The sequence below is a fragment of the Equus quagga genome, chromosome 6 (genome assembly GCF_021613505.1).
Source record: "Equus quagga isolate Etosha38 chromosome 6, UCLA_HA_Equagga_1.0, whole genome shotgun sequence".
Classification (NCBI taxonomy): Eukaryota; Metazoa; Chordata; class Mammalia; order Perissodactyla; family Equidae; genus Equus; species Equus quagga.
The window spans coordinates 41,745,026-41,770,195 of record NC_060272.1 but is presented as its reverse complement, the minus strand read 5'-3'; the positions used below and the strand labels follow the sequence as shown (position 1 = coordinate 41,770,195).

The 25,170-nt window shown below is 38.1% G+C and overlaps 1 protein-coding gene and 1 long non-coding RNA gene across 2 annotated transcripts in view; one reads left to right on the top strand and one right to left on the bottom strand.

Annotated features, from left to right (window-relative positions):
• The window catches only part of PCDH9 (protocadherin 9), an 870,094-nt gene that overhangs the window by 16,754 nt on the left and 828,170 nt on the right, over positions 1-25,170 (bottom strand). The gene's annotated exons all lie outside the window — the stretch shown is intronic.
• Positions 1,777-24,036, top strand: LOC124240663 (uncharacterized). The gene is made up of 3 exons (XR_006888980.1): positions 1,777-1,907; positions 7,641-7,891; positions 23,596-24,036. It is a non-coding gene; the product is annotated as an uncharacterized LOC124240663 (long non-coding RNA).

The window sequence follows — 25,170 nt, the reverse complement described above, 5'->3', positions numbered from 1 at the left end:
GCTTTGGTTCAAAATCCATCACTAAGACTATTTTTTATCTAGCTGAAATACCTCAAAATGTTCTCCCTGTCAGAAGGGAATGTAAATGGAATTCCGACAAACAGCATATTTCACAACCATCTTATAACAAATAAATTACTTGAGGTTATTACTTGGGGAATATATATCTACATGTATCCATCTATCTATCCATAACCTCGTTATCTTAGAGTTACCAAGTTGACAGTGGCATTATTTTAGTTAACATAACTATAGTATGTGGCTCTTAATTATAGTCTCCAAGCCTCATTTTACTAAAAGATGGCATAGATGAGAGAAGATGCAATGGTGTTTTGGATTACATAGATGATTTAAGATCACATATAGCTTGAGCATTCTTCCTTTATGCAATGCCACTGAACCAAATTTCTTTCCCTTTCAGAGTGTTTTTCACTAAATCGAAAGCATTGATTCTTGGTAATTACTCTTATAGACACTAAAATGTATTTTCCTCTCAGTTGAATATGCTACAAACACCTTATGCAGAACTAACTTAACACAGAGACCTGGCACTGCTACACGATCATGCCTGAACTGTAAATATATACCACCCATTACAAACTGCTCTTCAATTTCTATGGCATAAAGTTGAAGAAAGCCAAAGTCGTGAACCAGGAGACATACCACAGATTTTCCTCAAATGGAGGGTATTCATTTGCCATTAGATTTTTCTGCTTGTGATAATACAAAGAATCAAGGATTTTTTAAAAATCTACTTGCTTGTAGGTGGTGAGGGGTTGATATTCTAATTAATTTCAAAAAGTAAACTGGAAATAACAACTGCAAAATATATTTTCCTGATATAAAGAACAGATTTTTGAAGTTGGTATCTAGGTGAACGAGCATGGATGAAAGTCAACATGACACCGACATTTTTATATTTATATAAGTTATTTTTGATCAGTGGTCATCACTACTATTTTAGGAGCTAATGCTGTTTGAAAGCGTGCTGATTGTCTGACTGACTATCCAAGAGCCATTTGAATCCCTAAGATGGTCAGGTCAATACATGAAATTCAAAGTAGCTTTCATTTCTTTATTTGTTAATTAAAATGGTCATTACAGACAAACAAGTTATTTATAAACATATATAGCATTCATTTTTTTCAAAAAATTCATTACCTCTAATTGCTACATGACAAGATAAGCAATCTCTACATGTGGTTTTCTGAACTCCTGTAAGTCTTGAAATTACTACCTAGTGTTTTCTCCTTCTCGGGTGTTGAAGTTTCTTCACTGTAGCTCACAATGGAGTAGATGTTTGCTTCCTTGTTATCCTTTTTTTGTTTCTTCACTAGCTCAATGCCACAGAGTCTTTTGTACCCAGCTACAGTGCCAGTGGACTGGAAATAGTCTATGCCTGTGATGCTACTGCCTCACTAACTGTTCTTAAATTATAAGTGAGGCTGATGACCCAAATTACATGAACAGGCCTACAGACTGTATTTTGGGGAGCATGGATTGTGTAATTATCACCATTAGTTGGAATTGATGTTAAATCGCTGTCACATTATTTTTGCTTTTTTCCAGAACGACACACTGGTTTTGTTTGTTTGTTTGTTTGTTTGTTTCCATGAGAATACATTCCTGGGTCATAGTATTCAAGTACCTAACACAATGTACCAAATGAATGGAGAGAAGCCAAGCCATTCCATTCTCTCTGGTTGTCTCAGTGACAGATGTAAATTAACCTATGACTACTCTGGCTGGGATGATCAGTATTGATTGTGAAAATGGCCACAACTCAGTTTGTCACATACAGACACTCCCTAAGTGTTTGAAGACATGAATCAAAAAGCTGACATAAGTTCAACTTGAGTGGCAGCACTTAGTGAGCTTCAGGGACTAGAAAACAGGCTGGATTTGAGGTAAGCTGGCAATCTATTCCTGTTCATGATTTACCAGCTTGGACTGACACAGCTTTGTTCGAGCCATTGGCTGCCTTCATATCATTGGAGAACAAGGCAGAGGCCCTACTTCCTCTGTTTATTTTACAGCACGCTTGTTAGTGACTGCATGCCTACAGTCTTTATTAATTCAAGAACTTGTATTTTCAGATAGGAAAGTGTGCTCTATGAAGGCTGGAAATTATATACTCTAGAAACCAATAATATGGAAGTTTTCTGTAGTAGATCCAAAGATTTCATAGCTAGTATTTAGTGGACATTTTAATTTCATTTGCATATGCACATATGTTCACTCTAAGCTTTGCTAACAAAACTAGATGTATAAAAAAAATCCCTATATATTTCATGTCCAAATGGATTACAAAAACAACGGGTTGGTAAAGCTCTCTGGCTCTTTTTCTTTATTTCTTCCAATCTTACTTAAGAGGAAAATTCTTCCACTGTGAATTAGGAAACATTATGAGTTTCCATTTTAAAAGGAAAAATATAGTTTTAACAGAACTATTAAGATCAAGAGGAAAAGAATTACTGCATTTCCAAGCGTTAACATATTCAGTGTTTTCCTTTCTTGACAAGAATAGCAGTGCAGATGTTAATTATGATATATAGAATGACTCGTCAAGACACCTAAAATCCTTGGTCTTTGTGCCCTAAGGTCCGCTGTGGGGTTTTATGACTGGCTTATGCAGCAGAATAAGGAAACGGATCTCTAACAATCTTTTTAAATGAGGATCTTCACCTCCCCCTACCAATACCTTTCCAGAACATTTGACCTTACCTCAAAAATTAACTTTAGGAAAGGAACTATTATAAAAATTTTTTCAGAGGAAACCTCTTGGTACACTTTAACCAGCTACTTACACTTGCTCTTGGTGAATTAAATGATTAAGAAACAATTTCAGAACAGGGAGTCCTTTAGAGGCAATAGCAGACAACTGAAGCGTGTGTGTGTGCATGTGTGTGTGTAGGGAGAGCGAGGTTCTAAAACATTAATAATAATAATAATAATAATAACACAAATAATTAAATAAAAAATCATTGTGTCACTGAAGAAACAGTGTTGCTTGGTTTCATTTTAAGGAATTAAAGAGTTTTGTTTCTTTGGCTTCTCTCATAATTTGAATTATTGCTTCTAAACCATAGATTTTATGAGCATTGTGGAGATTCTTTTATGATAAACTGATTGTTAAGTCTTCTTTTTATTGGTTTTGATTTGGTTTAGAACTTATATTTTTGAAACCTATAGTGGCATCACATCTTAAGTCAGTTTTAAAGTGAGTGCTTAAGGTAAAATACAGGTAAGGTCAGAACCACCCTTGAAGCACACTCAGCATGTCAAGTTGTTCAAATTATAAAAAGTGTGAAGGGGCTGGGGGGACAGGCATTCATGTCACCCACAGCAGTTTACTCAGAGGCATCTGTTTACTCTCGTGGGAGGAATGACCGGCAGAATCATCTTGACTACTTTAACTGTCTCTCTCCTCTCTGTTTCATTCTCTTGGTCCAGCAAGCATAGCTGAAGTTGTGTCACTGAAATGCACATACATACATATGCTGGGACTTTGCTCTATAAAATAGTGCTTACTTTCTGACTACATTTCTGCCATAGCTCCTCTCTCCTTTATTTTTCTTTTTCCTAAGGAAGGACTATAAAGGAAGAAGAAAGGAGAGACTTGAGCAGCCTACTGTACAATAGAACAGCCAGCCATGAAAGACCACACGAAATCTGTGAGGCTGGGTTTTCATTTTTGCATCTGAGAGAATACCACTGGTGCTATGAAATGCATTCTCTCAATCTGCTATCCTGCCATGTTCTCCTCTTCACAAGAGGAAAAAAGTAGATATTCTGGTGAATATTATAGATAAGACTAGACGTTTTAGAATTGCCTGAGAGGGGCATTAGAAAGCATTTCCCTTAGCCCCATCATTTTCATCAGGTAAGATGGGCTCAAGGAGGTAAAGTGACTTGCCAACGGCGACACAGCTCCTTAGAGCTAGGTCAGGATTTAGAGCTGCTAATTCCCAAAACAGTGCTGCATGCTGCTGCTTCTCTATTGTTAACAGAGGACATTAAATTTAGGTAAATAATGGTAATTAAAACAAGCATAAGCAGAATAAAATAAAACTATATCTTCCAATTAGAATAGTCTAAAGTGGAGGTACAGTCATTGGTCACTCTACGGAAGAAAAAAAAATTTGAAAAGGTAGAATAATAGTGTAAGGATGGCACAGAAAAACTGATCACAAGGCAAAAACAATTTACAGAAAGTTAAATTTCCTAAGCAAATAGAAGAAAGTAACTTTATAAGCAGAGAAATATGCTGTCTGTAAACTGAAATTATTCAGAAGCCTTAGATTAATATCAATTCACCAAGTGACTGGAAGTGACAGGTTTATCCCTGTAAAGTTCTATCTGTGACTAATACTTCTGGGTCGGTCATCCAAACCTTGAAAACCTCCTGCTGAAAATAAGGAAATCTGAACACACACAAACTTAGAGCATCCGTGATCTCTCACCCCCACTCTGGTAAACCAGACGTCAGTTTCTCCACTTTAAGTTACCAATATTGGGCCTTTAATATAGCTCAGAGAAATATCATTTATTGACATGACAGAAACAAAACCTATCACCAGAAATCTACCACATCCCTCAAATTCTGGACAACAAAACAGGCAGGGTCTCTATAGTACAAACTTCACGCACAGTTTTACAATGTGGTCCCTAGCTACTTTCAGTTCTCTATGAGAAATGTTTGTCATTCCATTCCAGAGTTGGCTTTTGCGTTCTTTGCTAAGGGAGAATCATTATTCAGAAAGCTAGTCATTATTATAAAGACCAGAAGGATAAGTGCATATCTTCAGGTTTGTGACAGATTGCTTCCTGCTTCCATGGGTTAAGGTTTAAATGCATGTATGACATCTCAGGATTTGTGATGAGTTGTGTTTAGCCAATGAGATGGAAAAAAAGTTTCCAGAGGCCAAGAAAATTTTAAGGGCAGGGATAACATTTGTGTTGAGTTAAACTATGTCAGTCTATTCCACAATTAGAGCTGACAAGGTTAAATTTCTGGTTTTCTTTTATTGAATGAGCCAGCATTCAGAGAAATACAAGGATGTCTTCCTTTTTCTCATTCTAGAATTTACTTAGAGAAATGGTATTTAAGAATGATCTCTGTGCACCTGCATTTACAGACTGTATGAATTTTCTATAGAGTCACTGTTCCTGCTATGTATGTTTAATCCAAGAATACACCTGTGAGAGGTCACTCATTTCATTCACTATTGTTAAAGCTAATACTTTGGTTGCTATTAATGAATACAAGTATTTTCGAAAGATACTGAGAAAAAAAGTCACAGAATTAGATAAACTATGTGATCCTGTGTCCATGGAGTTGGACTGAATTAGAATGAAATAGCCTTGAAGCAGAGGTTCATTACAATGGTAATGAAGCAAAATTGGCAGATCGTTCCCACCTCTTATTCAGAAATCTGACAGGAACTGCGGCTTGTTTTTTCCTCGTAATATGTCTCAGGCACATTATTCTTCTCATTACTCTATCAAACCTCTGTCCAGTTTCTGGTTGTTTCACATTCAGCAAACTCTAATAGTCTTGTTTTCTCCAGCTTCCTGCTTCTCACGTTTTTGGCTAGTCTGCTCCAAATACCATGACAACAAAATTACATGCCTTCTCTATTCCCTTGATCACATCTTCACATGGTTTAAACCAGGGCAAGGATGGATAAAACTTAAGTAATTATCGATCCCTTCCCACTTGCATGTATGTAACCCCATGGATGTTCTCTTGGCTGTACGTTTCCCAGTCTTTCATTTTCCCAATTAGAAATCCTTTGAGCTAAGTCCTCTACATAATTTTATAAAAACGCATAGATACCAGGGCAATTCCATAGATGCACAATGCATTTTAATTCATGATAATTATACTCCTGTGGGTGAAACTAATGACAAAGGAATCACGAAATTTTACTCAATTTTTAAACTTCACATATAAAAATAAACGTATTGAGTTTAAGTAAAACTAAGCTATTAAAAGAATAAAACAAATGCCTCTCCTCCGCTACTCAACCTAAGCGCACTGCCTTAGTTTAAGATCCTCCATTTCTCACTCGGGCAACTACAGTACATTTAGATTAGGCTTCATGTCTCCATAAAGAGTCTTTCTTTCTTTTACTTTTTTCTCTCCAAGGCAATCACAATTATCTCTCTTTATATAATTATCTTTCAAAAGATTAGAACACTCTTCTGTATATAAAGCCTTAGAAGTAGCTTTAAGGGTCACCACACCAAACTCTGAAATAGTCACACCAAGTCACCGTTCTAAGAATGAAATGTATGTACGTTTGCTTTGGATGCTAAGGGAAAACCCCAACAATAACTCTGTAACCAGATCAATAGGAGTTAAACTTCTGATATCAGGGATATTTTTGGTGCTTTGGCTAACTTGAATCCCCTCTCCTATACCAGAAAGCAACAGCGTTGTTTTCCAGTTGATGGAAAGGACAGTAAGAGACTACTACTATCTTTAAATTTGCTTTTATTTACTTTAATTTGGGGGAGCTCACCTCTATGAATAGGAGAATGCGAGACCATGTGGTACAGAACTTTGAAAAGCAAAAGAACTTATTTTGTCCTGAAATATTTCCTTTGCAAGTCTCCCTTTTTCCTAAATGTACCATATTAATCACTCCTTTAAAAATATTAACCCAGAAGTAACCAGAAAAATGAACCATGTAAATACGTAAAACATAATCTCATAAGAGGCAGCATAATGTGGGCGAAAAAGCTTTGGAGCTGCTCCTGAGCACCAAGGTTCGAATACCTGTATCATGGTAGGGAGCGGACATTGGGGGCCTTATCTAACTTCTCTGTACCCTAAACTCATCTCTACAATTGTGGAATATAATAGCTGATTCATTATGAGGTTATTGTGAGGTTCAAAATCAATTGGATAAATGTATTAGGTGACAATTGGGAGTAATCACCATAAAAATAAAGTGAAAGCTATATAGTCAATGCATCGAAATTCTTGTACTCTATCTTCCTCAGCCATGAAACCTAGAATGAACTGAATTTTATTTATCCTTGTTTGCAATTTTAATCTCTCTAAAACTACTTGTATTTTTCCACAATCCTTGGAACTGATGTGGCAGCATCTGACATCTAATTAACAAGCCTTTAGTTACCTATTAAAGATCAATGTTGAAAACATAAATAAGAAATATCAGTGACCCTTCAAAGAGCCCATTAGGTATCAAAAATGAATGCAAGATACTTTATAATTAGTTGCATGAAATTCATCAGTGAGTTTTTAATCTTCTTAAGGTTTACTCTCATCAAAGCCAGAAATATTTCATTCCTCCAAAATATTTTTTGCGCCACTGAACAAAATGCTTTAACAAAGTACTATCATTTATTACTTTTATCCTCTGGTTTTGTAATTCCAGAAACCAAACTAAGGATATTTTTCAGGCATAAGTAATATTGGCCCAGGTCTGTCTGTGACTCAGCGGGCTCCCGCCACTTAAACTAACGAGCACTTTCACAGCATCAGAAGAAAAATAGTATCAAAGTAAGAAGTGCCTTAGAAGTACGATATTGTCATTTATAGAAAATGATGCAATAGTTAAGGTAGGACATGAATATACCATTTTCAATTATTTTATTTTATTTTTCAGATAAAATACAGAAAATGTACAATGTGGTATTACGATCAAACCTCTTCGTGTATCAGGAACCCTCCTGGGCTGCTCTCCATTCCTATTGAGCACTCAAATAACCTGTGTGAGAGTTGACGTCTGTATGTCTTAAGGGCAGTGGAGTGGTTTATATTTTTTCCAATTGATCCGTGTTAACTGAGAATGGGTTTTCTGCCTGGATTGAGGACAGTCACTGAGTGTGACGAGTATGACTGACAGCAGCAGCCCAGGTAAGCACTTTAGTCTTTCAATATGATTTCTACAGTCAAGATGTGATTTTTTTTTTTTCCTTGGACAAAGATATTGAATTGAGCTTTGGAGAAATATCAAAGCATATTTTCTTGGAGACTGGCCCTAAAAGTTGAATGTTCTTTTTTCAAACAGGAACATAACTTACAGAAGGAATTCTTCAACCTCATCTTAAAAGATTAGTTAATATTGTAATTTGTCAGCTTTCAGTTAGTCATTCAAAGATGTCATTCTGTAGCAATGCTTCCTATTATTATTTTCCTTTTCTTGTTTTCAAGAAAGTAAGTTTAAAAATAGTTCTTTTTTCTAGATAATTCTATATTTTTTCTCTATGTTAACTATAGGAATTTAGGAATCAGTAAAGTAATAATGGGAGAGACAGGGAATAATTAGCCACATCATAAAGCAAATACCATTTAACCAAGAAAGATTTTCTACAAACTAAATCTGGGTAATTTCAGTACTTTTATAACTGTAACTTTGAGTCAAAGCCCACAGCCGTGGTTGCTTACGTGGCAGCGTGATTGCTAGATTCTGAGTGCTTAACAATTATTCTGATTTGTACCGCAATGTAGAAAAGCTACAATATAGAGATTGAAAAAAAAGTTACTATCTACTGATTCTGGGAGTTGCTCAGTGACGGAATGTGAAGACTCATTCAACTCAAGTATATAATTTCAATTTATTACCACACTTCTGCTCACCGCCGCCCCATCTCCCAGCACTGTTGCCCAGAGGAATCTATGCTCAATGTTCTTCCAGCTCCTTTTTCCTTGAGAGAGCGTAGCACGCTAAGGACAATGTCTCCAGTTGATGAAGGACACCATGATTCATGATGCTCTCTAACGTCTTTCCCTGCGGCGAATACATGGAATGGGCTTTTAATAAAACATTCAGGGATCCCTCTTCAACCCTTGTCAGCCAAAGGAAGCCTTGCTGTGGCTCAGCTCTTAACAGAAGAGTGTGTGCCTGTGTGTGCACATGTGCATTTGCGGAGGATGTGTGAATCTGTGTACACAGATGGGCCGAATGGAGAATATAAAAACAAAGATCTTTCTGAAATGGTAGTGACAGCACCATAAACATGAATTTTCTTGTCTCAGGTTAGCCACCAGCTACTGAAGCAAAACAGGTATTTCTTATTATATGAAAATACTGATTTTCTAGAAGAAAAAAATGCGTAACTCCACATCTACAATGAAAAACATCTGGTAGCTGTTCTGAATATAAACATTTCATTCAACACTTAAACTGCATCTTTTCAGTGCTAATTAAATGAACTTAACCCAATTAGAGGATTAAAAACACTTTGTAAGTGCTCGATAGCAGGACTGCCTGAGAAACATTACACACCGTCACTTCTTCCCCTTGCACGCCACTTGCACATGGCATGAATCATGTGGAAGTCTGTTTAGCGCTTATTTTGATAGTCTTTTCCTGTTTTTCTTTGCTCTTTAAAATCCTCTTGTCCAATAGCTTGGCACTGGCTGCTTATTCAGGATGCTTGCTAATTCACCACGTAATTGCTCATGGGGACCCATTTTCGGAATTGAAAAGTAGAAGTGGGGAGATCTTCTGTTTCCTGCTGATACAGTGACATATTTAGAAGCAGTTGTCTATACAAGTGTCTGCCTCAGCATGTCCTGCGGCAAAATTCAGCACCAGAAGCACTTGGCTGTGCTGCATATTCACCATGTTTCAGACACTCATCCTTTCTGCCAACACCTACTGGGCTTTGCCTATGGCCCGCTGGACAGATTTGTTGCCAGTGCTGGTTTGTTTATCCGCCCTACTCCCTGCTAAGGCAAGAGGAGAGAAATGGGATAAAAACAAAACCGTACCTCAAAAGAAAAGATCCAGGACAAAATAACTTCCAGAAAAAATTCTTTAGGATTCTTCTGGTATAGTAGAGGTAGAATATAGATCTCAAAGGTGTTCAAGCCTTATTTGTCACTTGAGAAAAAAAAGAATCCTGCACATAATCATACAATTCTGTATAAAACAAATGCCTTCAGTATGTTACATATTCAAGTACAAACCGCCTATATTCATCACATCCAGACTTAGCATAAGATAGTTCTTGAATTGACTACTATACTTTAAGGAAAGAGGATACTATTTGGGAAAAATTAGGCTCACATCTGAAGGCTAGGTCGCGTGTTGGGAATAATTGGGTGTTGTGGGATATTTTATTTATGTCTGAGATAACGTCTCACAAATGTGGTTCTCCATTTTCAGAGAAAAGTGTAGTTGGAAGGATACAAATCAGGAATTGGTTGTATCTGTCGCAGAAAACCAGACTCAACCTTTGAACTCTGCTCAGAAGAGAAAATTTGAGTGTGTGTGTTTGTGTTTCCTGGAACATAGTAATATAAAACAAGTATTTATTATGCATGGAAGACATAGGGTAAGCAAGGCCTCATGATTTCCACACAACTCAGGAGACATTTCAAATTAAAGTAGTGATTGTCACTGGAAAAAGCCCAGCCTTGGCAAACCCATTCATGGAAGGGACAAAGTTTGGCCAACACATATTGAAATACTATTAAGGAATCTCTCTGGCCCCAAACTACACAAGTGCCAGAGGAAATGGTAGATGGTTATAATAAATCTCTTTATTTGGTTTAACATTTGCTGGAATTTATCATTAGGCATGGCTATGTGCACTAAGGAACAATCATATAAGTGATCCAAAATTCTCTGAGGATTTGATAAAATTTAAAAAGTAGCATAAACTGCTATAAAATATTTTGCAACTTACTGAAAACTTTATTTAAACTGGTGACCAACCCAAATGAGTTGGCAGAAGATTTACTATTCAGCAAACCTTTAGTGATCCCCTAGCTGTTCCAGACACTCTGCTGGGGACAGGAGACCCAGCTAAGAACAAGACAGCGTACCCCCATGAGGACTGTAGTTTAGTGGCACTAAATGAATAAACAAGCCTGACTTTCTCTATCCGGGAACTTGGAGCAGCCGTTCCTTGGCAAGCAAGCTCCGGGAGAGGGAGATGAGGAAGGGAGGATTCTGCCTTGCTTCTTCGGCACTGCAGTGAGATAACCAAACACTTAAAATAATTATAGATGGTGATCAATGCTGTCAAGCAACGGAAGAGTATGCAGTGAGTGAGAGAATAGAGAGAATCAAAGTTGCCAGCAGGTGTTTTCTAAAAAGCAAAGAGAAGGCTTCCCTCAGTGGTCCCACTAAGAAGAGGATTCAAAGAACTCTCCATGCCTCCTCGGCTCACCTGGGCGAGAAGTGCCTTCCAAATTGCTGAGGCATTTGGGGGTGCTAAGGAACTCTCCACTCCGAAGAGATGACTGCTGTGACGATTCGGGGGAGACAGAGGGGACCACAAACAAAAAGAGCAAAGCTGTATGTGAGGCAGAGGGCACCATGTTAGAAAGGGCCCTTAATCAACACTAAACAAGCCACTGACAGTGGTCTGTCCACGACTATCTGCATTTTATCAAAAGAGACTGCTGCCAAGCCCATTTATTAGTAGAATCTACAGAGTTGTATCATAATTCTTGAATCAACAGAACTCACCAGTTGTTTATGGATTCATTACTTTATGTTAATTCATTCGCTCAACAAATACTGATTATGCAGACCCCAGTGCTGGGTAATAGGGAAAGAAAGACCTGCAGAATACAAGCCAACAGGTAGGGTGGCACATGTCACGGTGGTGCTATACTCGTGTGCCATAGGAGCACGGAGGTCTGGCTTCTCTAGGGAGGGGTGGTCAGGGAAAGCTTCCCTGGAGAGGTGGCTCCTGGGACCCATTCTTTGGGAAGGAGGAGGGGGGACAGAGCAGTGTGCATTGGAAGACCACACATTGTTCCACACAACTCTAAGGAAAGGTTTATATATATCACTATACGTGAAAATATATGTACTTATTAACTCTGCTCTTTCACAGATCTAAACAGGGATGTGTTTGTCACTGCTCATTGAGATGACAAGCTCATTGCAATGCAGTTCGAGTTTTACTCTCCTAGCATTTATGGCATTATTTGCCCTCTTACATTGATGCTGACAGATGCCTAGTTTATATTTAACCTAAAGGTGGCATTTACAACGGCAAAGCCTCTTAATTATGATAGAATTGAAAACATATAGGATCCCCATCGCAAGGAAGACTTTCTTACGAGCATGTTTCCATTCAAAACACCAAATATAAGGTAAACTAAAAAAGACAAGAATCAGGAACTCTATCTTAGGTAAGAGAAATAAGCATATAGTGTGTGTAGATTTTCGGGAACCGGAATGGTGTAATAGTCTCAGAATATTTGTCAAAGGATAAGATGGAGATTTTATTTTTAACCCGGTCCCAGACAGTAACTGCAGGAGACATCAGAAAGCTGCAATGTCCTTTGTACACCAACATAGCACTGAGGTAAGAATGAGGGACTAGACACCCCCCACGAAGGCCACACCAGCAGGGGTGCCATGTTTTTCACAACACAGCCACAAGCAGCTTGTCCCTTTGCAATGCTGTTTCTCCTCTGTATTGAAGTAAACAGTGGGGTCCCCAAGGACCACATACTTCTGTGAAGGAGAAAAATTACATTGGATGGAAATTTTAAAAAGGAATGACCTAAGAACAAAGATCTTTACTTCTCATTTTCTTTCTTTTTTGTTATAAAAAAATTTCAAGTTTTAGAATGGGAAGAGAAAGCTTAAATAAAAGATGTTTCTTTCAGAAATAGATTTTGGGGGCCGGTCCCGTGGCCGAGTGGTTAAGTTCACACACTCCGCTGCAGCGGTCCAGGGTTTCTCTGGTTCAGATCCTGGGTACGGACATGGCACTTCTTGTCGGGCCACGTTGAGGCAGTGTCCCACATGCCACAACTAGAAGGACCTGCAACTAAGATATACAACTATGTACCGGGGGAATTTGGGGAGATAAAGCAGGAAAAAAAAAAAGAAATAGATTTTGAGGGGTTGTTGCATGTTTGTCTCTGATGGTTGGGGTATTTATTAGTAATAGAATGATTAGTTAATAACAAATGATTTAAGTTCAATTCTGAAAAATAATGGATACAATCCTATGATGGTTAATTTTATGTATCAGTTTGAGTGGGTCGTGGCACCCAAATATTTGCACAAACACCAGTCTGGATGTCATCGTGAAAATATTTCTAAGACAAGATTAACATTTAAATCAGTAAACTTTGAGTAAAGCAGATTATCTCCATAATACGGATGGGCCTCATCCAATCAGTTGAAGGCCTTAAAAGAAAAAAGATAGGTGTCCCCCAAGGAAGATGGAATTCTGCCTCAGACTGTAACATCAATACTTCCCTGGGTCTCCACCTTGCCATCCTACCTGGAAGATTTGGGGCTTACCTGTCTTCACAATCACGTGAGCCGATTCCTTAAAATAAGTCTGTCTCTGTCTCTGTCTCTGATTCTCTCTGTTTCTCTGTCTCTCTCTATGTCTCTATCTCCATCTCTCTCTCTCTCTTTCTCTCTCTGTATATACATCCTATTGTTTTATTTCTCTGGGGAATCCTGACTAATACAAACCCTTATAGTAAGTACGTCTTCTTTATTTACAAAAAAAAAATGTTTCCTTGTCAGATTATACTATACAACTAATTTTTCTTCATTACTTACTTTTGATGTTCACACAGTGGAATGATTGTGATCAGGGCAAAAACTCCTATTCTTATAACAACAATTTCTCTTTTGATTCATATTTTATACGGAACGGATACTAGTATGATCCTTTATACCTGAACCTATAATTGTAACCTCTAAGAATTTCCCTATAATTCTAGAAACTTCTCCAAATAACAATTTGATGTTTTACAGCACTTTTATATTCACTGATTTCAAATTATTGAGTTTCACACATACACACAAAACCTAAAATGTAGGTATTTTTATACTTATCTCATAGATGATAAATGAGGGAAAGAGTCTGTCCAAATCTTCAAGTGGAGAAAAGGCAGAGGGAAAATCATTTCCTGAGCGTGGGTCCTGTAGCAGACCCAAGGATTGGAGCTGGGATTCAAACCCAGGCAGCCTAAACTGACCTCAAGACATAAAATAATGTGGCAGAGTTAGGACTGAAATTCACCTCAAGAGACTTCAAACCCTTGGTTTTTCCACCACATCATATCATCTAAGTCAAAAATACACACTCTGGAAATCCTAACTATCCTCTTCAGGCCACCATCACAGGTGAGCCCAGCATGACATACAGAAGAAAGCAATAGGTGGACACCTCACTTCTGTTGACTTCAAAGTACTAAGTTTCTGGATCTTAATTCCTTCCTCCTCATTTGACACGAGCATTTTCTCATCTCTTACTTATCTCCTCTTAACTCAGAGCCTGCTCTACCCCTTTGCATGTGCTTGATCCATTTCATATTTATGTATTTCCTAGCTGGTTAGCTTGTTAGGTAATAACAGTGACAACAATAATAAGCAACACCAACGTAAAACAAATTAAATGAAAAAAAGTTCACATTTTTTGAGTACTTATGTACCAGGCACCATGCCAAGTATCTGATATGCAATATCTTTTAAAAATATTAATAACCTTGTGAGGTGGGCCTTTTTATTCTTATTTTAGCAAAGAAGAAACAGAAAGCCAGAGACATTAATTTGCACAAAATAGCCCAGCTAATAAATGGCCAAGCCAGGATGAAACCCAGGGTTGTCTGATTACAAAACATACTTTAGGCCACAGTGGTAAGCAGGATGAAATATTCCCTGCTGTGAAGTGTGGTTTGAACTTACAACCTTCTTCTTGGCAGTTTTTAACGATCTTTAACAATAAACAAGAGGAACTTGACTCTCCTCTTTGTAAGTCAGGAAAACATTAGTAAAAAGTACAAGGGACTTCTACTGAACTTGAAAGCATGGCTTCTGGATGCTTATACTGTCACCATCAAGTAAGGTTTGCTGCATAAGAGTGATGCAGCAACGACCTGGCCTTGGCAAAGCACACACTGGAAAATCCTATAAGAATAGATCGCCCAACCATATCCCCCAACATCCTCTGGGCTGTAGCCCTTTCTAAAGCGAAAGAATCATGTGTGGTAACGGGCACATGATGGAAGGAGAACCCTTCCAAACCCAGGCAGATATGAAAGGCCTCAGCTGTGGGGTCTGTAGAAATCCACTCTCTACTCACGGGAGTGAGTACTGCTTGAGACCTTATGACTATATCAAGTTAAAAGTGCCATTTAAAAAGTATATACATGAAATAATTTCTCCTATATTTCTCAGTACCCCATCCAAAGTCTTTAAGTTGCAAGAAGTTCGCCTGATTACAAAATCCAGAGACCTATACCAACCATGAACACTTATTTGGACGGCCAGCAGTGCAGGGAGATTTGGTGTGAAAATGCAAAAACCGCGATGTAGACCTATATGGCCTATGTTATTCACTTCAGAGCTCATCAGACTGAGTTAAAAGGATGATAAAACACTCTGGAGGGGCCAGCCCCGCGGCCAACTGGTTAAATTTGTGTGCTCCATTTCGGTGGCCCAGGGTTTTGCCAGTTCGGATCCTCGTCCGGACATGGCACCGCTCATCAGGCCATGCTGAGGCGGCCTCCCACATAGCACAACCAGAGGCACTCACAGCTAGAATATCCAACTATGTACTGGGGGGCTTTGGGGAGAAGAAGAAGAAGAAGGAAAAAAAGGAAGATTGCAACAGACATTAGCTTGGGTACCAATAAAAAAAAAAAATAACACACTCTGGAAAAATCAAAGTTATCTCAATTATTCTAATAATAAAGATCATTGAATAAAAATACTTTAATATAAATTAATAATATATGATATATTAATATAAAATAGCTTATAGATGATTTTAAAAGTGCTAAATAGGGGTTGGCCCCTTGGCATAGTGGTTAAATCTGGCACACTCCACTTCAGTGGCCTGGGTTCATGGGTTCAGATCCCACTACACTACTAGTCAAGCCATGCTGTGGTGGTGACCCACATACAAACTAGAGGAAGACTGGCACAGATGTTAGCTCAGGGCTAATCTTCCTCAAGTAAAAAAAGAGGAAGATTGGCAACAGCTGTTAGCTCGGGGTAAATATTCCTCATCAAAAAATCCCACAAAATATGCTAAATAACCTTTGAAGGGAACTAAATGGAGAAAAATAGTTTAATATTCCTGTAGCTTTAAAGAAAAATAAATGAGCTTTGTTATTTGGACGCAAGCAGGGTGAAGTTAAATTGAAAATATGTATATTTTCTAAGTTGTAAATGGTGAAAAGGATGTGGTAATTTGTGGTGCTTCAATATCATTTTTTTTAAACCTAGAGGAGTAAGTCAATATAGATTCTATTTTTAAACTGTTTTGTTAACATCAGCTCAGAATATTGTCTCATGTCTCATAAGAATCAGTTTCTTCTTAATTACAAATCCTCCATATCGCTTAGCAACTAAATATAGGCAGCTTCGATTAAATAAATTATATTACACGCAAACTAACAAAAAATTTTTGAAAAACAAAGTGAAGAGAAATAATAAATAACAAAATTCTCCTTTGCAACTATAGAAGATACTGGGTAATAATCAGATAATTCTCTTCTTATAGAGTTTTTTCTTAGGGAATATTCTTTTCCCTAAAACAAAGCTTGAAGATTATTTGAATGTAAGTGAACATTAAATACTGAATAGAGGATTCAATGACTAAGTATACAAAATCATCATCAGCCAGTAACAACAATAAAGTAATATGTGGTCTCTTTCCAAAATCAAATTTAAAAGCACTTTAAAAAAAAATACGGAAAATGACATGAGGTCAAAACTAGGCTCAAAATAATTATGACTTTCAACTCAATTTACATATATTTAGAAATACGAGTGCTCTGAAAATTATTTCCTGATATTTGATTTGGTCTCTGGAGAGAAATACAAACACAAGAAAAGGTGACTAGTCTTGGAGAAGCTAGGTGATTACATTAAAAGGCCCAGTATCATTTGGCCTAAAGTTAAGGGTTTACCATCCCGGAAGGCCCTTGGTGAATGAGATATGAGGCTCACGTATCTGGCTTTTAAAATGGTCACATCCCTCTTAAAACTTTGGTTCATCCTGAAACCTATGCTACTGAATTGCAATTTAGTATTTTTAAATGTCCCCATTGGATGTAAGCACCTGGAGGTACTTGTGAAAAAAGGAAGCAAACAAAAATACAGACTAATTGACCATTCACGTCTGTTAACGACTTTAATTTCTGGATCTAAGTCAAGGACTGCTCAAGTCACTTAGGGACGTTTTAAATATTTAACCTTCCTTAAGGTTAAGAAAACCCTTAACTACAGGCCAATACATTATAGGCCCATAACATCAGACTAGAAAAGAACAGAATAGTGGGCATTACATTATATATAATTGCACAAAGTAAATAAAAGGGCAGTGGATCTCCAATTTATTTGAGAAACATTTATTTAAAATTAAAGATAAGGGGCCAGCCCGGTGGCGCAGCGGTTAAGTGCGCACATTCTGCTTCCGCAGCCCTGGGTTCACTGGTTTGGATCCCAGGTGCAGACATGGCACCGCTTGGCATGCCATGCTGTGGCAGGGATGCCAGATATAAAGTAGAGGAAGATGGGCACGGATGCGAGCTCAGGGCCAGTTTTCCTCAGCAAAAAAGAGGAGGATTGGCAGCAGATGTTAGCTCAGGGCCAATCTTCCTCAAAAAAAAAAATAATAATTAATAATAATTTAATTAAATAGATCTTCAGAATGACCTTGGGAGGGAAATCTGTGCTCTTGATTTCGGAAAATCAATGTACCATTAAGAACATGGCAAAAGAGTTGGGTATCAGTGAGTGATTTTCTCTTCTCCATTAGATTCAGATGGACCCTGCTCCTGATACACTGCTCATTTTATACGTGAGGCTGTGACTTTGGGTAAATTCAATAGGTAGCCAGAACTTCAGTTTTCAATTCTATAATGTTTGGGATGTACCTCTAAAAACTGTTTCAAAGATTATTAAAACACATAAGTAAAATAAAACAGAATATAGTAGGTGTCCAATAAATATGTTTCTCTTCTTTCTTTTTCCTTCTTTTTCTGCCTCCCTCATGTCTGTCTTCCAGTGTCACTCAACTGAAGGACAAAATTACAACAGTTCTTACTGACTCATATATATGTGAGCAAATACCTGACATATTAGAAACATTCTTTAGCGTAAACATTATTTAGTATGACGAGTATTTAACATTTTTGATAACATTTTTGATTATTTAATAAATAATCAAAACAAGGGGTTTTACTAACTTTAATATGGTAAGACATGGATGCACAAGAATCAACATTACATTTTGGGTATGACAGAGCCAGTCACTGTATCCTGAAACTCTTTTTAATATCTGCTTTCATACTCATTTAGAATATTTTGTAAACTTAATTAACAGCATTCGTAAATAGGAGAATGCTTTTTTAAAGATTAAAAGGGCCAGTTTTCCTCAGCAAAAAAGAGGAGGATTGGCAGCAGATGTTAGCTCAGGGCCAATCTTCCTCAAAGATCAAAATCTCGCATCCATGCCCATCTTCCTCTACTTTTTATTTAAAGAGGAGACATTCCCCTCCCTGGCAGGTGAGTGCTTTCTCTTCTCAGTATAATTCGCTGTGAAAGATGTGGGGGGGGTTCTCTGTGTAGAAATTCTATCTGCCCTCTAGCTAAGTTTGCTTCAGTGGAAATGAGATCCTGACCACTGGGCTGATGGATGTACACATAACTGACTTGTTCAATTCTAATTTAATTCTGGAAATCTATCTCCTTTATGACTTTAATTTTTCTGACATGAAAACGTTCTATCTTTTTAGGCTTCCATCGCTTCTGCAAAACAGAAGTATTCTCTTGGTGGAGGGGGAAAAAAGCAGTAAAGAAGCAGCAATAAACAATCCCACAAAACCAATTTTCACATTGGCAGAAAAACACAAGCGCTCCAAACAGCCGTAACTTGAAACAGTGGCAGATCTTTGGCAGCGTTGGATTTGAAATTATTAATGAAAACTTTCACCACAAACATGCACATCTTTTAGTTTCAGGAGACTTGAGCTTTTTACATAGGCAATAGTCTAAAAGTGTATTAGAGCAGAAGACAGAAAACGGAGCTTCCACTCTTAGCGTGGCTGCAGTTACAGCCCGTATGATCACAGGTGAGCTGAAACACTCAGGAAGGTATTCGTCTCAATTTTCTATCGTATATAGAAATGAGAACAAAAGAAGCACAAGGCTGATGCTAAGAGAACTCTTTCTACATCGCTTTGCTTATCCTGAGTCTTAGAGATGACCTCAGTCCTCTGGCTTTCCAGCTGCAATAGTAATTACTTAATTTTATATATATATAAAAGAGATATTTTTACTTACCTCTTACATCACAGATACTTTGTTACAAATTATTGAGATAATATATCTAAAGTACAATGAGACATTCAGAATAAAACTGCTAAGCAAATATACCATATCATGGCTATATTTGTTTGCTGTTAAGTGTATGCATTGCTCTACTTGCAAACAGTGGGAAGCAAACAGAGTTCACTTTTGCTTTAATTTTAATCTTTTCAAGCATACAATTGCAGTTGACAAATAGCAGAATGGGAAAAAGACAGCCCTATCCACCCTTTGGAGTCACTTTTTATGAAAGGAGATATTACAGCAACCTGTGGCTTCTTCTAGTTCACTTCTTTGGTTTTCTTCAACCCTTTCAGCATATCAAAAATGCTCTTTATTCATTTTTTGTTCCTCTTGGCACATAATTTTCATTCGCTTTGAAGTTGACTCCCTCACCACCTCTTAAAAATCTATTGTTCTTTAGGCTTAGTAACTTACAGGCATAAGCTTCCTATGTAACTCTACTTGAGGGAAAAGACGAGGAGAGAGAAACTTTTTAAAACCAACACTTATCCATTGTTTTCCTCAGTTAAAAACTCCAGTGTAATTACAAACATCCAGTCACCCAATTGAATAAATAATACGATGATGCCATATTATTTTCAAATATTTCCAATTAAACTCCTTATATATGAAACCAAAATTCATTTGGTAAGAATTTGCTAATGTTTTAAAAGTCCTCAGGCTCTTTTTTCCTCTCGTTCTCAACTAGTTTGATAGCAGCAAATTTTCTCAGCTAGCAGAAATTTGGAATTGGGAGATATGAAAGATCCTGTATTTTTTTCTTGATGGAATAGTTTTTGTATTTTTTTTTTTTTTTGAGGAAGACTAGCCCTGAGCTAACATCTGCCAATCCTCCTCTTTTTTGCTGAGGAAGACTAGCCCTGAGCTAACATCCATACTCATCTTCCTCTACTTTATATGTGGGATGCCTGTCACAGCATGGCTTGCAAAGTGGTGCCATGTCCGCACCCAGGATTTGAACTGGTGAACCCTGGGCCGCTGAAGAGGAACGTGTGCACTTAACTGCTGTGCCACTGGGCTGGCCCCTTGAGGGAATAGTTTTCATGGTGACACTTTCCACTGTGCAGCTTGTTTTTCCAGCCCTAGAACAATGGGCTTAGAATAAATCTAAATGATATGAAATGATATGGTTTTGGTTTTGGTGAGGAAGACTGGTCCTGAGCTATCATCTATTGCCAATCTTCCTCTCTTTTTTCTTTTTTCTTGAGGAAGACTGTCACTGAGCTAACATCTGTGCCAATCTTCCCCCATTTTGTGTGTGGGATGCCACCACAGCGTGGCTTAGGTGAGTGGTGGGTATGTCCACACTCAGGATCCAAACCTGTGAATCCTAGGCTGCTGAAGTGGAGCGCATGAACTTAATCACAGTGCCACCTGGCTGGTCCCATAGAGCTAGAGTTTTAACAACAAATCAAACAGTTCCTTCCACATTTTAGATATGCCCATAGATTAGTATCCCTACAGCAACAGCTAAACTTTCTCTTAAAAATGTTCTTCAATAACAATCTGCCAAATATATACCTACTGAATTTCTTGGAAAGGGTTTATTTCTTTAAGCATTTTCCTAAGCTATTTACATACATAATTCACTTAATTCTTACATAAAAACTCCAGTGGCAGGTATGACTCTTTCCCCCTTTATACAAAGAGGTTAGGGGACCTGCCTGAGGCCGCCTGTGTGCTCAGAGGTAAACTGACATTTACGCTTTCCCCAAATCTGAATTACTAGAGATTGTTTGATTACTTGATTTTCTGCATGTATTAATACTAAAGTCCAAATGCCAAATCCCTGTGGGATTTATACTTTTATTTCAAGGGAAATTATTTAAGTTTAAGAGAGAAGCTTTTATCTTGATTAGTTGTCCCGACATCAGAGCAGATACCAAAGGTATATCCTCCTAGTGAGATGTAAGTACTTTGAAATGATTAAGAATTAGAGTGCATATTCAAAGATATTGTCGTGCGTTCATAGCCAACAATGACTTGCTTAAAAAGAAGATAATTACTTACAGTTTAAATGGTGCTCTAATTTTGCTATGCAAAGTGTGGCAGTTAGAAATTTTGACTCTTAGCCCCACCACAGATCTCCTGAATCTAAATCCACATTTTAACAAACCCACTGGTGATTTCTAAGCACAATGCAGCCTGAGCACCGATCTAATTAATGACTGTTGATTTTTGGTTGCACAACTGACCCAAAGAGAAAACAAACGTTTTAGATCTCTGTGTGTTCCGGGGTACAAGGTGCACGCTTGCACCGAGCTGGTTTGCTAGAATGACTCTCGCACTAACAGGCACAGGGCTTTTGGGCAGCGATGGTCATAAATCTCCAGAATGAGGGCACAGTCAGGGCAGAGCAGAGGCAGAATGGAGGAGAGCTGTGGCCCCACACGCTCGGGGGAGACATAAATATGCACACTTGAAGTGTGTGTTTACACGCGCCTTGCTAGCAGCAGCGCAGGTTGCAAGTGTCCACCCGAGTGAGACCGAAGTCTCAGTAAGACTGAAAAAATTAAAAAATGGGACTCTCGTCCCTTCTCCTGTTGGGTAGGTGGGGACAGCGGGATCATTATTAATGACTTCATACATTCAAAGGGAGAAACTTGACATCACTATTCCTAAAAAGGAAAGAACTTTTACTAAAACTGTTACCTCATCTCGTTGGAATTAAAATTAATCTGAACATACAGATTTTTAAAAATCCATACTCTGGCACAGTTGTCACATCAAAGCTGACTCAAGATCACTTAAGGTCACGTTTCAATTTTGAAAGAAATATCAATTTTGTTTCAAAATTGTAAGCTCCAGAACTGTTACTATTATATTTTTAAACATTCTGTAAAATTAACAAAACATGACAATTCCCATATTAAATAAAGAGTTCCTGTTGAAGTAGTTAAATGTGTTTTTCTACAACTATAATGATGGACAAGTATAATAATCATCAAAATGATTAATATTTTTAAAGCACTTATTATATGCCAAATGTTACATGTAATAACTTATTTACTTTACATAACAGGATAGGTGAAAATATTCTTCTTTTACAGATAAAGAGAGGCGCAGAGAGGTTAAGTAACTTGCCTGAGGTCACACAGCTAGTAAGTGATTATGTCAGGATTGAAATCCTTTCAATCTCTCTCTAGAGCCCATTTAATCAAGTGTTACACTTTACTACCTTCTGTCTTACTTTTTTGTTGATCAGGAATCACTCTTCATTCTCACTCTCCAAATAAGCAAGCAAGCAAACAATAAACAAACAACCCACAACAACTTCACTGGTATCTGTAATTGCTGTAGCTAGTAACAAGTTTTTATTCCATAAATAAAAGTAATGATTAAACTGCAGATATTCCCAGGAAAGGTAAACTTCAGAAAGAATACCAGAGGACGGGTGTATTAATTTTCTATTGCTGACATGACATCTTACCCCAAATTAATAACTTAACAAAGTCCAGTTATTAGCTCGCAGTTCTGTAGGTCAGAATACTGGGTACAGAGTGACTGAGCTGGGTACTCTGCTTAGCGTCTCATGAAGCCGGAATCGGGGGACCAGCAGCATGTCCCTTTCTGGAGGTTCTGGGGATAAATTGACCTCCAAGCTTACTCAAGTAGTTAGCCGACTTCAGTTTCTCGTGGTCGTAGGGTGGAGGGCCCTGTTTCCTTGCTGGCCGCCAGCTGGAAGCCACGCTCAGCATCTTAAGGTCGACTGCATCCCTCATCCCACCGCCCCCTCCATCTTCAAACCAGCAACAACATATGAATCCTTCTCCCACTTTAAATCTCTCTGACTTCTCCTTCTACCGCTCATCTTCTGGCTTCAGTCAGAGAAAGTTATCTGCTTTTACGGCTTTATGTGATTAGATTGGGTCCACCTAGACAATCCATGGAAATTGCCACATTTTAAGGTCCATAATTGGAACTACATCTTCAAAGTCCCTTTTGCCATATAAACTCACATATTCACAATTTCCAGGGGTGAGGGCGTGGACATCTTTGGGAGGGGGCATTCTGCCTTTGACACTAGGTTTGGAAGCAGGGAAGGAGAGTAAGGGAGCCCAGACAGCTTAACTGGAGGACCAAAAATAAACTTTGCAATAACATAATTTTGCCTAATATAATGCTTACCTCTCATACATAATCTGTATCTTATCTTGTGTGTGTATGTGAGGAAGACTGGCCCTGAGCTAACAGCTGTTGCCTATCTTCCTCTTTTTGCTTGAGGAAGATTGTTACTGAGCTAACATCTGTGCCAATCTTCCTCTATTTTCTGCAGATTGCCACCACAGTTGGCTTGATGAGTGGTACTGGGTCCGTGCCCAGGATCCGAACCTGTGAAGCCCCGGGATCCGAACCTGTGAACCCCAGGCCGCTGAATTGGAGGGTGTGAACTTAACCACTACGCCACTGGGAGAACCCCCATAAACTTTAACTATGTGCTTTATGCAAAAGGATGTCTTAAATCTTTTACCAAACATTCATTGAAGAGGGAATTGTAAAAAATTAATTTGCCCATGTAATTTAAGTAAAAAATCTGATACAAAATGTCGATATCCTCATTAACTTTTGTCCAAAAGAATTACAAACTGGGTGAGAACATAAAATCTTTTAACTCAACCAGATAGTGGTTCAAAAGTGTACCCACCTATTATTCACACAACCAAGGGGATGCAAATGTTAGTATTGCTAATATAGTACAGGGAAGAAATAAGAATCTTATCACAACAAAATAAACCAACTGTGCTGCTCAAGTCTGAAGCTAACTAGTATAATATGTTTCACTTTTTGCAGAAATATAAAATCCATTACAGGCGGCAAAATGAATTTTGGAGTCCTGCCCTTAAGCTCTATGATGGCTTTATTTTTATGATGTCTATATTCTTTGAGATACTAAATATTGTCATTACTAATTCTCTAAATGCGGCAGGCCTGCTGCTGTGGTTATTAATGTTTTTTAACGGTCCCATCTGTAAATACTGTGCAGCTTAAACCAAAACACACACGCACGTCTCCAGAGCAGAAGACTGACACAGGACTGCTGACACATGAACGGGATGCTTTGTCTAACTAACACAAAAATGCAAATGAACCGCAGAGAAAGAAAACGAAGGAATTCAAAGGCTTTCTTGATTGCCTTCTTTAAAATGCCAAGAACTTAAGCTGGCCTTTCTTATCTTCCACTACACGCATGTGACACTTTAGGAGGTCTTTCTTATTGTACTATAATTCAGGGATTGTTCCAGCTCTGTGCTCCATGCCTTTTTCCAAAGGGCAGCCTGAGATGTATAATTCGGGTAATGAACAGCTGCATAATTTAAGGGTCGAGCTAGTAGAGCACTGTTCTTTATTTGTGTTGCTTTAGCAGTTGCCAAGATGTTCCAGGCCTATTTAGGAATACAATTTTTTGACTGCTTTATTTCTCTCAGATGATATATGCTGGGATTTGGTTGTGTTCCAGAAAGTGAATTTTATCAGCAGAAGTACCAGAGCAAGCTTTTCTCTCATTTTACTCCAAAGGGCAACAGCACTGAGCTATAATGAGGTAATTTTTTTTCCAGCCATGCACACTCTGTGTTCTATCAGGCAGGGTTGTTTAAACCCAGTCCTGTCCCTTTCCAAAGCATGATAGACTCAATCACGGAGCTATCAAAGGCATTTCCACACTACATCCTTCTCACACAAGGCCAATCTCCCGAACGTTGAAAAGGGCCAGGCAGCGAGGCCCTTCAAGATGAAGGCTGCTTGCTGATTAATCAGTTGCTTTTTTATTCCATCTTGGCAAGTATTCCCTGTTTGTAAATAAAAGGTTTACCCTGAATTTCCAGTAAACTCAGGAGCATAAGGCTGATTT